The following is a 16,658-nucleotide window of genomic DNA, read 5'->3' as shown; positions in this document are numbered from 1 at the left end:
TTTATGCAACAGGTAAATTTTCGAACTGTCTCCCTCTGTCTGTATTTCCTACTTCCTATGATCCTCAGTCTTTGAAATGCAGTGTGTCCAGGCATCTTAAAATGACTAGATCTTGAATTTGGCTCTCTTTTGTATTTTTTTTTTTCCTTGGAAGGAATGGTTTGCGGGCTCCTGGCCTTCGGTTCCTTCTTCCATACATAAAAAAAAAAGAAGCAAACAGTGAGCAAGAAGACTCACAACCCACAACCACAGCAACCTCCACCTAACCCCACCCTTCTCTTCAACCACCCTTCATGTCCATCACCACGCTGATGCAGGGGTGACGACAGCAGCAAATACCAGAGCCCTTACTCACCACTCACCTCACTCATCGTTACTCATTTACTTATCACAGCTACCAGTGTGGGAAGCTGATCTTGCTGTGCTAAGCGTTTGCTGAGGACACCACGTCACGTCAGTCTACCCGTGTCTGGCAACACCATTCACCGCCTCTAATATCATTCCCAATGCAGTAAAATTCAGTGAGTTGATAGTTACTACATCTATACAATACGCAGTGATATACAAAAAAAAACTCTTCACAAACATAATATAAAACGTGTTTTATAGTCTATCTATCTATCTATATATTGCCAGACGCCTCAATCCCGTTTGGGGTGGCCACAAACAAATCGCCTCCAAGTCGCCCTGTCCCCCGCCATTTCACTCCCCTGCTCCCAACTCACACCCCCCTCTCTCATATACCTCTCCACCCCATCTCTCCATCTCATCCTCGGCCTCCCCCTCCCTCTTTCCCCCTCCACCTCACTCACATACACTCTCTTCGTCAGTCTTTCACCCTCCATCCTCTCCACATGGCCAAACCACCTCAGTGTGTTCCTCATAACGCTTCCTATCACATCCACATCAACACCACAACGCTCCTTTATATCCTCATTCGTCAGCCTGTCTCTCCATGTGACTCCACAGGCTCCTCTTAAATAACTCATTTCCACGGCTCTCACTCTTGACTTGTGTCCTTCCAACAACGTCCACGCTTCACTTCCGTACGTTAGAGTTGGTATCACAATACTGTCATGTAGTAACTTTTTCACTTCCATGCTCACTTCCCTGTTTCTTATCACTGCTTTCAAAGAACCAGCAACCTTTCTTCCCTGCTGTACCCTTTCAAGCACTTCACCCTCCAAACCTCCATCCTTACTCATCACACTACCCAAGTACTTAAACGTACTCACATTTTCCAATTCCTCACCATCCAACCTCGCTGTACATTCACTGACTTCACCTCTCTCAAAGTCACAAGTTACAATATCCTACATCAATTATTATCTACATTAATTCAATCACTAAGTACATGCACCAACAATAACTATTATATACTGTATATATTCATTCATTTACTATAGTATTCATTTACTTCCAACGATTTTTACCATTTGTACATACATAAAATACATTGTTTCATACGTACAACTAGACAATATTACATCTACAAAGTGGTGAATAAAGTATACTATCACAATTACTCACTGAGCAATTATAATAACATTTACTAATTAAAGCTACTGTACGTAGTAGAACCAGACAAATTAAATTACAAGGGGAAAACAAGGAAAAGAAAAGAAAAAAAATGGCCAGCATGAGTGACATTAGCAAGAATGAACATCCTCTTTCACTCGATCGAGAAGAAAAAAAAATCCACAATGCTAACACAAATTTTCCACCATAGGTACAAACGAACAACAAGTGAGTATATGTAGTTAATGTTGTAAATATTGTATATATATATATATATATATATATATATATATATATATATATATATATATATATTCTTATATAAGATAACAAAATATGGGGTTATATTTTCATTTTCAGTAAGTACAGTGCAACATAAAACCTAAAAAAGGGTCCCAAGGATTAGCCAGCAATTATGCAACCTCGGACAACACCGAATAAGCTAACAAAAAAGAGTAAAACGAACTGGAGAAAATCAACACATACAAAAATTAATTAAGACTGCATAAGAAACAAACTAAAATAAGTGCAACTGTTGCCGCACATGCCACAATACAGCATAAACTCCTTCTATAAGTGAACCAGCGAGCAAAGTTATTGTTCTCCACGAGTTAGTTGTAAGGCGCATCATCACATTCATTGACCACGACATGACTGGATTTGGCAGTTAATTGATTTTTTTTTTTTTTTCGGTAGGAAACGATGAGGGAATTTATAATACATATTGTGTGATATTACTACAGTAAGTCTTATACAGTAGATGACTGATTCATAATACAATTCATTGTTGTACTTTTTTTTTTTTTTTACTATATTGTGATCATATACATGTGCACACAATAATTATGTCTCAACTTACAATGTTACATGCAATGTAATTGTACAATATTACTACTGTTACTACAAATACCTACGATATTACTGCAGTTACTACAATATTACTGCAATTGCTGCAATAATGTAACTACAAACGATCGCAGTTTCAATTATGTTACTACAATTGTGTGTGTTGTGCGGTGAGGATCTGTCCGTTCTCCCCTTTGGGGCTAAGATGCGAATGAATGTGTTTGAATGGATGAGTAAATGGGGAGTGTGTCGTCCTGTCTCGGCTACCTCCCTTTCCTTGGGGGAAGCAGCCTATGTATATAGATAGATAGACAATTGTGTAACTACAAACGCTAATATTGCTGCAGTTAGGCAACATTTACAATATTACTTCGATCTAAAATACAATTATGTAACAGTTACAATACAATATAATTATGCATAATACAATGTAATTATGTAACAATACAATTATGTAACAATTGCAATATTAATTTAAAAACAATTATGTAACAATTACAATATTATATCAATTAAGCATTACAGTTATGTAACAATTACATTCATACAATGTAACTACAATATTCCTACAATTTTGTATTACCAGAATCATCATTCAAGTTAAGTGTAATATTAGGCATAACTATAGGCATCACTTCATATGTAAAGTAATGACCTAGCAGTACAGTATTACCATTGCACAGTTGTATGCGTGTGTCTGTTGTACATGCACATCTGTGCTACTATATCACTACAGTGTGTTATACAATATTCTATATTCAGTTTTACTACAATGTATTTACTCCATTATGCATACAATGTATTACAACAGTGTGGTATGTTTCTACAGTATTATTATGTCTGTACAATATTGTCATCAATATCATATCTCTACAATATTATAATGAATACTGTATTAATAAACTAGAATTAATTACTACATGCTGATGTAGGTTCGCCAGCAGGGCGTGACCGAGCAAAGTCAGGACTCTACAATATCATAAAACATACATGGGTGTTCTGGAGGTTAATCGTATGCCAAAGGTCGTAGGATGTTAGCAAAATTCACTTTCAAGAATGCCAGCCAGCAAGGTATGACTTGAAAGCTACCATACACACATACACACACACACAGGCTTCTAGAACATTCGACAACAGTGTAATCCACGTGACAGAAACACTCCTATACGAAAGAGACGTGAGAAGAAGTCAGAAGGAGTTAGGAGGCTGGAGAAGAGAGAGCTAGAAGGGGGATCTAGAGAGAGAGATAGGCACAGCAGGCTGTGAGAAGTTACAGTAGCTAGCATATAAATGCTCTTGTGGAATACACTCAGTGTTAATCTTGAGCTCTCCCTTTTGAAGCAAAAAAAACTACAATCAACCCCAGACTCATCTATAGCTTCTTCCGTCATCAACTACAAGTGAACTGAGGCTATCTCTCACAAATCTACTCACTGTTACCTACACCTTGGCTACGACTACGATTTAATCAATTACAAGTCTTATATATATATATATATATATATATATATATATATATATATATATATATCATCCAATCCTACATTGCCCCATAAGGAGCGTAGGAGCCCGGGGCTAGACAAGGTGATCCTGACATTTAAGATGAGAGTGACCAGCCTCACTCATCGCTGAGTGGCATTATGTGAGCAATAACCCCAATCACCCCTTGGATTAAATCCGTTTGGAGTCCCGTACTTACCCATTAAACCACCATGCGCCATAATTTATATATATATATATATATATATATATATATATATATATATATATATATATATATATAATCACATCGTCCCGAACCTCATTCTCACCTAAAAGAAGGATGAGGTAACATCTAGCAAGAGTGAACAAAGGATGCATAAATGTTGGAGACCTGTAAAATAACCTGTCCAGTGAACTGGGACACACAAACATCCACACATCATCCAAAAATGAAAAAATATATATATATCTTAGACACTTTTTATGCCAAGTGAATAATGAATGCCAAACTTTTGTCTTGGACTCGTATTCTGAAGAGCTTAAGAGACTTTATATGAACTGGCACAAGAAGTAGATATGATAATACATGACAGCGTAGACACATTTCGATTTCCACTACAGAATATCCTGAGCGTTTTCCCGAGCCCCACGCACATCAAAGAACAGTCAGTGAAAATGCGTCAGTGTTTTATATTCACCTAATGACTGACGAAATCCAGTTGGTTCTTTGTCGTAGAACCACCGTATTAGATACTGTTAAGTAAATAAACATTTTCCGGTCTATAGAAACTCTTTAGCATACCTAACTTTTTTCCTCTTTCCGTTAAATTCTCAGACCCTTTTTCATATTGGTTTTCTTTTTCCACTTTCCCATCTCTATCGTCTTCACCATTAATTTCAGGCATAGAAACTATAGGCTAATACCAACTTAGAACATCATCCTGCCGGAAAGTACATGAAAATAGAACAAGTGTTTATCAGTCAAGAAAGCAAACACAAAACTTCGTCATAACGTTGCAGAAGGAAGGAACCAAAATCTAGAAACCTGTAAGATATATATATATATATATATATATATATATATATATATATATATATATATATATATATATATATATGAAAATAAATCATGATTATTCATTTGCTGATCAGACTCTTCGCGTTGCAAACACTGGATGTATATACTGAGTGAAAACTCCGAAGCTGTCCACTTGTATACATAAACTGCTGAGAATACGGCTTGCTGTAGCATTACGGAGCTTGACAGATACTGTGTGTGTGTGTGTGTGTGTGTGTGTGTGTGTGTGTGTGTGTGTGTGTGTGTGTGTGTGCTCACTGTAATGGGTGGCCATGCAGACAAGTTCAGAAGCAAGGCATCCAACGTAAGAATGATGGTAAAGACAGTGTTGTAACATTGCCGCTGTTGGAGAGAGACCAAAGTATGTCAGTATGTCGACCGGAGCTGAAAAAGCATTTGGCTCTGCCTGTTAAGAAATGCTGTCTATGCTGAGCCCTCACATATGAGAACTTGTACACCATGCACGAGCGAATAAGGTTTGTGCAGAGTCAGTACATGTACAGGGTTAATAAAACTACAAAGCCGATACAGCAGGCCTTCTGAAAAAGGCCTCGAAAAAAGTAATGCTATCCTTCTCAACTAGAAAACGAGAAAAAGATACTCTGAGGATATACGTCGAGATGGTGATAAAGGGCTCCACTTCATGTTTTCTTTAGCTCATGAACAGCATACAGTATATACTGTAGATGAACAACTCAACTACCATACAAAACAGCTTATACTGCCGTACCGGTCTCTCTTAGGTCACAGCTGAAATTAACTGCCACTGCCATATCAAAGCGGATCTTCACATTTCAACATTTCATGGAACGTGACAAATTTTGTCATAAGTAGTTTACGGAAGTTAAAGTTCCGGAATAGTCCAAAATAATAAACTGTGCTTCAGTTTAAAAGCCTGGATTCGGTTTGATCTGTTCATAAGCCGTGAAACACTTCAGTGTCATAAGCTGGCAACCGCAGTTTGTAATATTCTTTATCCACCCCCTCACGTCCATGACGTATTGTAGGTTATTTCCTACTACTGTTTCATAAAGGACCTCTGATGATGAAGGTGTTAATAATATCTATATCTAAACACAGAAGTCTGAAGCATCTTAGGTGCATAAAATTGACTAGAGGCACCAAGAAAAAAGTTATCCGACTGTTTGGATTTATGAAGTACCGGTACCGTATGTACTTCTCAGTTTAGAAGAAGAAGAAGAAGAAGAAGACCAACAACAACAACAACAAAAACAACAACAACAACAATAATAATAATAATAATAATAATAATAATAGTAGTAGTAGTAAGTTTTAGTAGTAGTAGTAGTAGTAAAAATTACCTGTCTATTGCCAGACGCCTCAGTCTCGTAAGGGATGGCCACAAACATATTGCCTCCATGTTACCCTGCCCCCCGCCATTTCACTGCCATCCTCCCCGAGTTCATACACCTCCTCCTCTCTCATATACCTCTCCACTCCATCCCTCCATCTCATCCTCGGCCTTCCCCTTCCTCTCTCCCCCTCCACCTCACTCACATACACGCTTCTCGTTAGTCTCTCGTTCTCCATCCTCTCCACATGACAAAACCACCTCAATGTATTTCTCTAATCCTTTCTATCACACCTACATCCACGCCATAACGCTCCTTCACCTCCTCATTTGTCAATCTATCTGTCATACCTTGTAATTATTCTACATGTTCCTCTCAAATACTCATTTCCTATGCTCTCATTCTTGACTTGTGTCCTTCCAACAAGGTCCAAGCTTCACTTCCCTACGTTAAAGTTGGTATTACAATACTATCATGCAGCAACGTTTTTTTCTTAAAGTAACAGAACAGAGGAAGGAAAAACAAATAAATAAAATAATCCTTACACCAGATTACTGGTGTCCTCCATTCATAAAAAAAAATCTGTAACAGTTGGATTTGAACAGCTGTAAGTTAAAGTTTGGGGGGGAAACAGCTCTAGGGAAGCGAGTTCAAAAGAGATGCAATTCAGAGAATGAAAGAATTCTCATAGGCAGAAGCTTTCCAATATGGCTCACTTTCCTGTATCTTAACACTGCTTTCAAAGAGCCAGCAACCTATTTTCCATGCATGATACACCCTTTTAAGCACTTCATCCTCCAAACTTCCATCCTTACTCATCATCATCATCATCAAAACTAGAATTCTGAATTTGCTGAAGCAATATTCAAAGAATTTTACATTTCAGATGATAATGCCACATTCCAGATTAGAAAGACAGAAAGAAAAAAAAAATCCACACTTTTACATCAGATATGGTGTACAGTCGCTGAAATATATACAGTATTAACAGCGGTTGTGGTAAATGGTGTATTATGAATAATATATCATAAACTGAATGTGCACAGATAAGTGTCATGATTTTCGTTCCAAAAAAAAGATCTACCCGGTATATAATTATGTGGGAATTTATACTTTCGTGTAAACCATTGTATATGGCAAACAACTGTCTTGGTAAATTATGTATGTAGAAAATTAGTATGTTTATCATTTTAAGGAACTTTTTAGTGGTAGGTCCAAAATTCTTCAAAAAAGGTTAAAAAATATTGATTTGTCATAATTGCTGTAATATAATCTTAAAAATAGACAGTCTTAGTATTCTGAAAACACTTTTATCATCATTGTAGACCTACTATTAAGGGACTTGAGTATGACTAATTTTTAAAAACAGATTTTGACCTGTGACCTTGAGATCAAGGTCAAGGTCATTCATACTAGGCAAATCATGTTCACTGATGACCCACTACATTACCACCAAGTTTGGTCAAAATCGGTCCAATACTTTCCGATTAAGCACTTTCAGGCATGAGGTGGCCATTTTGATTTTCCTCAGTATCTCAAAAAGTATATGTTGGATCTCAGTATCAATACCCAGGTGCACTAGTATATGTTGATGACTACGTAGTAAAACGTTTGCAAAGCAATCGATTAAGTATTCTTTTTTTTTCCTGCACAGGAGAGCAAAAATTGAAAATAAAATAACAGAGGCTGCTAGTGCTAGGAAAAAGCAATTTTGTGCCAAAAGAAGCTTGCTACCAAGACACATCACTCCTGAAAATTTCAAGTCTCTTGAATGGTCTTTGAATACTAGCCTTCTAAAGCTTCCTTCCCCCCCCCACACAAGAAAAGAAATAGTATCTGCAATAAAAAATAATACCTCCATAAAATGAGGGGTTCTCAAAAATAATAATAATAATAATGATAATAATAATAATAATAATAATAATAATAATAATAACAATAATAATAAAAATAGCAGCCATGGCAACATAGGGCATCACAACACCCCCAGGAGACGACAATGGAGGGGTAGGTCGGGCACACATGACGTCCGTGCAATATGGGCATATGGCTGCACGCTCCTATTCCACGGAGTGCACCCGGCGTGAACATCTCAGTCCGGGTGCATTACCCTCCAACTGAGCCAGCCCTCGCCAGGATCAGGGTGGAGCTACCAACTTAGCTCCAGGCAGCACCCCAGTGACGACCAGTAGCCGCACAACTAAAGAGATGGCTTGTAGCTGCTCAATAAAAGCAACAGCCTGCAGCCGTGCAACAGTGATGGCCTGTAGCCATACGTACAAGTGACGGCCGGTAGCTGCACACATAAAGAGATGGCCTGTAGCCACTCATAGTGCTGCCCACCCCCCCTGCAGAACCCATGAAGGCCGGCAGCCGCATGTGGGGAGAGAAAGGTATGCCCTCTCTCCTTCTCCAGTTGCCTTGAGGGGCACAACACCGGTGACAGCCGGCAGCCGCACCAGTAGATAGGGGATGGCCTGCAGCCACCCCTCTCCTACACATCGCCCCTCTTATAGGATTTCCCTGACAACCGGTAGCCACGCCCATAAGCAGGTGACAGCCAGTAGCTGAACTTCATCTGCGGTCCCGTCAGGAAGTTGGGTCCTGGTGACGGCTGGTTGCCGCACCAACGGGAAAGGGATGGCCTGTAGCCGCCCTCCTCCTGTTGCCCAAGGGACCTCAGTGACAGCCAGTAACCGTGCCAGGGAGGGACACCATAAAAGTCCCTTTTCCCCTGTGACTTCACAACCCGAGGGCGACCCCTGCTCAAGCCGCCCCACCAGCGGGAGAGTAGGTCCTGCCTCCAACTCCCCAGACCGAGGCAGCCCTCAGAAGGAGAACCTCCTTATAGAGGATTGGTGGAGAGGCCTTGTTTTACCCTAGGGATTGCACTCCATCCACCTGGCACCAGAGGGAGACCAACGCCTGTCGGACTCCTGCCGTAGGCAATGCCACAGCCCTACCATGAGGGCAAAGCAACAGGAGCAAGACCGCAGTAGACGGGCTCCCAACAGCGCCCCTAGTACACCAGGGCGTGACCTCTCCAGTCCCGAGGAGGAGTGGCGCCCTTCCCACACCGGGCGCCTACAGGAGCACCTGCAGTGGCTGTTTGGCCTTAGTCCTGAGGGCCAAACCCCTGTGGCCAGCCCAGCGACCACAGCCCACAATGGAGGACGACGCCCCTACACGTAGTCCCGTGGCCCCCTAGATGAGAGGACGCCTGAAGGGACTCTACCGATGTTGGGCCAACACCTGTGAGTCGCCGGCCACCCCCTCCCCAGTTGGCCCACTCCCTTGCGTGACTGTGATTCAAGTGCCAATGGAGTGAAAGTGGGAATTGACAGCCAATGTTTAGAACGCTAGTGACAGTGCCTAACTATCTTAACTCCACTGAGTGTGAAACGGGACACAAACGCTAGTAACAGTGCCTAACCATCATAACTCCACTTAGTGTAACATGGGACATGACCATAATAACTGAGAAGTATATGCAGCCAGAGAACAAAGTGTAATTCCATCTCCACTTAAGTACAGTGTCTGTCTTCCACACTCAAGACTGCTGGTATCCTGTGTGATACCCATGATCTATCTGCCAGTCCGAGTCTTGACTTTTGTATAGAGTCCTGTGAGATTGTCTGTCTGTCCTGTATTAGAGAATTTGGTAATATACATGTAAGATAGTTGTCCACAGTTTTTATGCCCTGTTCCTCTCACTTTTTACCTTAGCTCCGGTCTAGAAAGGGAACCCAGCTAAACCTTAGGTGTTGTTGGGAGGGGAAGCCGACCTAAAAACACCCAGCATAACAGTAATAACAGTGGTGGTGGCAGCGGCGGGCGGCGGTTGGAGGTGGTAAGGTATACCATAGTCGCAGCGCCTGGCTCAGGTTGTCATTATCGTACCCTGGCAACTTACCATTCAAAAGTGAGACCGATTTCGTATCATAATATGCGTGAATCAAAACATTAAGCACGAATACATTATACACGAATATTATTATACAAGAATATTATTATACACGAATATTATTATACACGAACATATTATACATGAATCACATGTGTCTCATATAATACACGAAATCAGACGTACTTTTGAATGGTAGTTGCCAGGGCACGATAATAACCTTAGAGTCACGTGCCGTGACTAGTAGGTGCATATTCGCGTCAAACAATAACACCGCAAACCATGGCAGTTGCAAAATGCCTGATGATTGTGCACTGCGTTGGTACTGTAAACCTACCATCATCAGGATGCATGGAATTGCATGTTTGTGACACTATCGTCACCACATTTTTCATGGAAATATTTAAACAATAACATGTAAATATTCTTGAGACAGTCAGAGCTTTCTGGTAAATTACCAATATGCCGGGAATCGAACCAGGGACTCTCAGATGAGAGCCAGGCAGCATACCACTACACCACGTGAGTTAACTTTTACCTGGTCGTGGTGTAGTGGTATGCTGCCTGGCTCTCATCTGAGAGTCCCTGGTTCGATTCCCAGCATATTGGTAATTTACCAGATGATTTTTCCTGTGTACAGTACAGGTTTCTCCCTTCATTCTGACTTGCCGTAAGTGCTTGGGATAGATTAAAAGCATCTACTTGCCCGAGTGCCAGGGGGTTAACTCATCCTCTTGATGCCCACAGTGGGGGCGGAGGGACGTTGGTTACAAGATTGTGACAACGTGAGTTAACTTTTACGTGGTCGTGGTGTAGTGGTATGCTGCCTGGCTCTCATCTGAGAGTCCCTGGTTCGATTCCCAGCATATTGGTAATTTACCAGATGATTTTTCCTGTGTACAGTACAGGTTTCTCCCTTCACAGTCAGAGCTGTTTTGATAATTTTGGATAACATCGGAGACCTCCAGCACGGTATTTTTTTATATTATGATTATAATGATAATAATAATAATAATAATTATTATTATTATTATTATTATTATTATGATTATTATTATTATTGCTGTTATAATTATCACTAATACTATTATGCGATGCTTGGTAAAACATTCTACAATAGATGATGAGCAAAGCACATAATCTCTACGCACCTACTGACGGACACACGCACACAAAAGATTAACCTAGCCACTAAATCATATGCAAATTCCATTTCAGGGATAGAAAATGAATTAAAGAACGAGTTAACTTATTCTGATAACAGCAATGAGGCAGGTCATTAGCAGTGGCAGTGATAACGAAGGTAGCCTAGGCGTTATTAGTGATGTTGTGCTGCTAACGCTCATGTGTAGCGACTGATTTGATGTGGATGGCGATAAAACACACACACACACACACACACACACACGAACAGCCGGAGAGAGCAGACGTCCCAGCCATCGCTGCTAACCTTAAGTAGTTTCAGGAATTTTGTCTGTCCTGTCTCCTAAGGTCTTGTCTTAAATTTAAAATAATGAAAGTTAATAGACTACCAAAAATGTAAAGATTTATTGGCTAGAATATACATGAATGTTTGTAGTTTTTTTTTTTCGGTAACAGCTGTTTTGGTACTTAACCAACATTAAACATGGCCGAAAATGTAAACAATGAGGGACTCGAATTTCAAGGATTTGATCTATCTATCTATCTATCGGTAGACGCCTCAATCCCGTTTGGGGTGGCCACAAACAAATCGCCTCCAAGTCGCCCTGTCCCCCGCCATTTCACTCCCCTGCTCCCAACTCACACCCCCCTCTCTCATATACCTCTCCACCCCATCCCTCCATCTCATCCTCGGCCTCCCCCTCCCTCTTTCCCTCTCCACCTCACTCACATACACTCTCTTCGTCAGTCTTTCACCCTCCATCCTCTCCATATGGCCAAACCACCTCAGCGTGTTCCTCATAACGCTTCCTATCACATCCACATCAACACCACAACGCTCCTTTATATCCTCATTCGTCAGCCTGTCTCTCCATGTGACTCCACAGGCTCCTCTTAAATAACTCATTTCCACTGCCCTCACTCTTGACTTGTGTCCTTCCAACAACGTCCAAGCTTCACTTCCGTACGTTAGAGTTGGTATCACAATACTGTCACGTAGTAACTTTTTCACTTCCATGCTCACTTCCTTGTTTCTTATCACTGCTTTCAAAGAACCAGCAACCTTTCTTCCCTGCTGTACCCTTTCAAGCACTTCACCCTCCAAACCTCCATTCTTACTCATCATACTACCCAAGTACTTAAACGTACTCACATTTTATACAAATACCAATGTCATGGACCTGGTTAAAACATTAATTATGAGGATTAGTGAACTTGAAAAGAAAGTAGAGAATCTAGTGATAAAGGATGTGTCTGAAAATACGGATACTACCATACAGAGTCTGATCCAATCCAATGAAACAGCGTATGAAGAGATTAGGAATTTGAAGCGGGAAAATGTTGAATTGAGGAGGAAACTAGAAGAGAGTACTAATAAAACGGAGAAGGTGAGTAAAGTATTAGAAAAGCATAAGGCAAAGTGGGCACATATAGAAGAAGAACAGAAAGAAGTGGTCAGCTTAAGAGAGATCATCCAAGAAGAAAGGGAAATGAACAAGAAAAAAATGGAAGAAAATGTAGTGAAATACTGAAGAAAAAAGAGAAAATAGTGAGAGAAACTGTAGAAAGGAACAGATGTGTAGTAATATTTGGAAACAGGGAAGAGGAAGAAAAGGTTAGGTTCGTAAGACTCGAGAGAGACATGAACCTGGTGAGAGGAATATTAGGCAAGAGTGACCCCGAAGGAGACAAGTGGGTAAAAGAAATTGAGGAAGTAAGGAGGATAGGGCCTTATAAGAAAGGGGAAACAAGACCAGTGAGAGTCAAGTTTACATCAGAAAGTGTAATAAATGAGATACTTAAAGTGACTTGGAAATTAAGCAAAGAGGCGGGGATGGAAAATATTATAATAAGAAAAGATCTGAATGAAGAAGAAAGAGGAGTTTTAAAATCATTAAAGGAAGAAGTAAAGGGAAAAAATGATAAGAGGACAGAGGAAGAATGTAATACTTTTTTTTGGAGAGTATTGGATATGAAAGTAAGGAAGTGGTATTTAAGGAAACAGAAGTGAAGGAAACTAAGGGGGATGGCTGTGAAAGATCAGAAGTTGAGGAAGCGGAATGGATAGAGAGTAGGAGAGAAGAGGGTATTAAAAACGTCAAAAATAATTTGAAGGTGATAAATACTAATGTTGATGGTTTCATATCGACAAGGATCGAAATTAACGATTTCTTGAGAGAACATGAACCTTATGTCATGTGCTTTGTAGAGACCAAATTAAGAGAAGATATTGATGTTCATTTGGGAGATGGTAAATACAAACTGTGGAGAAAAGACAGGAAAGAAAAAAAGGGAGGAGGAGTGATGATAGCAATGAAGAACAACATAAATGTAGATACTGTGGAAATGGGAGAAGGCACAGTGGAAGTGACATATATGAAATTAGAAACTGGAGAGAATGTTAAGAGAGATATGGCGGTAGTGTATGTTCCCCCAAAGACGAGAGCATAGAAGGATGACGAATACCATGAGATGTTGTTAGATATGGCTAGCTATTTGCAAAAAATAATTGCGAAAAGCAATAATATAATTTTAGTGGGTGACTTTAACTGTAAAGAGGTGAACTGGGAGGGATGGTACTCGGGAGCCGGCGAGGATTCATGGGGCACTATGTTATTAAATATAATAATGAATAATGTGATGACACGGTTTCGAGGTGAGGACACACCAGCAAGGTTAGATTTACTGTTCACCAAAGAACCTGATGTAATAGAATAATTGAAATATCTCTGTCCTTTAGGAAAAAGTGATCATGTGGTCATTGTGTTCCAGATGTTAATAGGGAACGTTGAGCCAAGAGACGAGCTTCATAGACAGGGAAGATACAATTTTGGGAAAGCAAATTTTACAGGATTAGGAAACTTTTTTGAAAATGCGGATTGGAGAAAATTCAGAGAAACAAGAGAGATACAGAAGAAGTGGGATATATTTCTAGACCTCTATAATTTGGGAGTGGAAAAATTTGTACCAAGAGTAAGAGGGAAAGAAAACAGGAAAAAGGAGTGGTTTAATAGAAGGTGAATGATAGCAAAAAAAGGGAGAGATAAGGCGTGGAACAATTGGAGAAAGAGAGGTAACAACAGACCAAAGGAAGAATATAAAAGAACAAGAAATGAATACACAAGAATACGTAGAGAAGAAGAAAGGAATTTTGAAAAAGGTATAATAGACAAATGCAAGGATGAACCCAAACTGTTTTATAGATTTGTTAATGGCAAACTGAAACAAAAGGAAGGAATCACCAAACTGAAAGTAGGAGAGGTCTTTAAGGATGCGGCAATGCAAGCAGAAATAATGAACAAACGTTTCCAGTCAGTTTTCACTAAAGAAAAGGAGCTTGTGGAAGGGGAGGGAGTGATTAGAAATGTTCCGGTGATAAAAGATATAAAAGTGGATGTACAGGAAGTGTATAAATTACTGGAAACTCAAGATGTAAGGAAAGCCCCAGGACCTGATGGAATTTCTAATTGGGTACTGAAGGAATGCAGAGAACAACTGGCAGATAAAATTCACAGTTTAATCGTATGCCCACTGGAAGAGGGGAAAGTGCCACAAGAATGGAAGAGAGCAAATGTGGTACCAATTTACAAGGGAGGAAACAGGGAAGAACCCCTGAATTATAGACCAGTGTCTCTAACCAGCATGGTCGCAAAATTGTGTGAGAGAATCCTGAAAGACAGATGGATAAAATATCTGGAAGAGATGAATATTTTGGCTGAATGTCAGTTTGGATTCAGAAGTGGAAGGTCATGTGTTTCTAACTTGTTGAGCTTTTACTCAAGAGCGATTGATGTGGTACAGGAGAGAGATGGTTGGGTGGATTGTGTGTACTTAGACTTAGAGAAGGCCTTTGACAAGGTACCTCATAAAAGACTAATGTGGAAACTAGAATATATAGAAGGACTGAAGGGGAAACTTCTGGAATGGATGAGAGACTTTTTGAGAGACAGACAAATGGGGACAGTAATAAAGGATAGGATGTCTGGATGGAGGGAAGTAACAAGTGGAGTCCCTCAAGGCTTGGTGTTGGCGCCAGTAATGTTCCTGATTTACGTAAATGATATGGTAGATGGAGTGAACAGTTATGCAAGTCTGTTTGCTGATGATGCAAAGATCTTGAGGAAGGTAGAGGTTGAAGAGGATCGTAAAATACTGCAGGAGGATTTTGATAGGATACACAATTGGAGCCGGACGTAGGAAATGAAATTTAATGTAAAGAAATGTGAAATATTGGAAATGGGTAAAAGTACCAGGAGGCCATCACTGAATTATTTATTGGGTAATGAATTAATCACAAAAAGGAGAGAAGAGAAAGATTTGGGAGTGCTGGTCCAAGATAGTTTGTCACCAGAAAAGCACATTAACAAGATAGCTGGAGAGACTTATAAGAGCAGCATTTCATTATATGGATGAGGAGATGATGAAAAAATTGATAGTGGCAATGATCCACCCCAGGTTAGAATATGCAGCGGTAGTGTGGTCCCCACACAAAAAGAAAGATATAAACAAGATTGAGAGAATACAAAGAACAGCAACCAAGATGGTCCCCAGTCTGACAGACCTGCCATACAGAGGGAGGCTGGAAAAACTGGATTTGCCTTCCTTAGAGGAAAGGAGAAAGAGGGGAAACATGATTGCAGTGTTCAGGACCATGGTGGGAGTAGATAAAATTGACAAAGAAGATCTGTTTGTATGGGATGAGAGAGCAACAAGAGGACACGGAATGAAATTGAAAAAGTCAAGCTGCTTGAAGGATATCAAGAAATATAGCTTTCCTTACAGAAGTATTGACTATGGAATAGCTTGGACAAAGAGATTGTCCAGTCTAAGAACTTAAACGAGTTTAAAGCCAAATTTGACTTATTGAGAAACAGCGATGGAAACCCACGAGCATAGCACATTCCGTGTATATCACAATTAGGTATATTAGGTAAATACTTAAATATTTGGAACGACTTAGACAAAGAGGTGGTGCATGAGAAAAACATTCATGTGTGTAAAGGTAGGCTTGATAAATGTGGATATGGAGACAGGACAACACGAGCATTGCTCAATTTCTGTATACTACAAATAGGTAAATACAAATAGGTAAATACACACACACATCACTTCACCAAGGAGAGCAGACGTGGGCTGACAGCGCTCCATACTGAGCCAGCACGGCCAGTGGCATTACCTAAATTAGAATCTTTATATGAGTCAAGCTCTGTACCAGGTTAGACTAAATCGTTTTTTATTATTAAAAAAAAATACAAAGTTTAAACAAGACTTGTGCAAACAGAAAAGAGAACTGAGAAGAGAAAGAATGCACTCAATCAGCTGATTGTTTGTTTAGACTACAACTGTCCCAGGGAATGTAAGTGCTCTGTGCTTT

This window comes from Coenobita brevimanus, chromosome 60 (assembly GCF_032717465.1).
Source record: "Coenobita brevimanus isolate Jiangsu-jjx chromosome 60, ASM3271746v2, whole genome shotgun sequence".
NCBI classification, from domain to species: domain Eukaryota; kingdom Metazoa; phylum Arthropoda; class Malacostraca; order Decapoda; family Coenobitidae; genus Coenobita; species Coenobita brevimanus.
Note: the sequence above shows the minus strand (reverse complement) of the source record.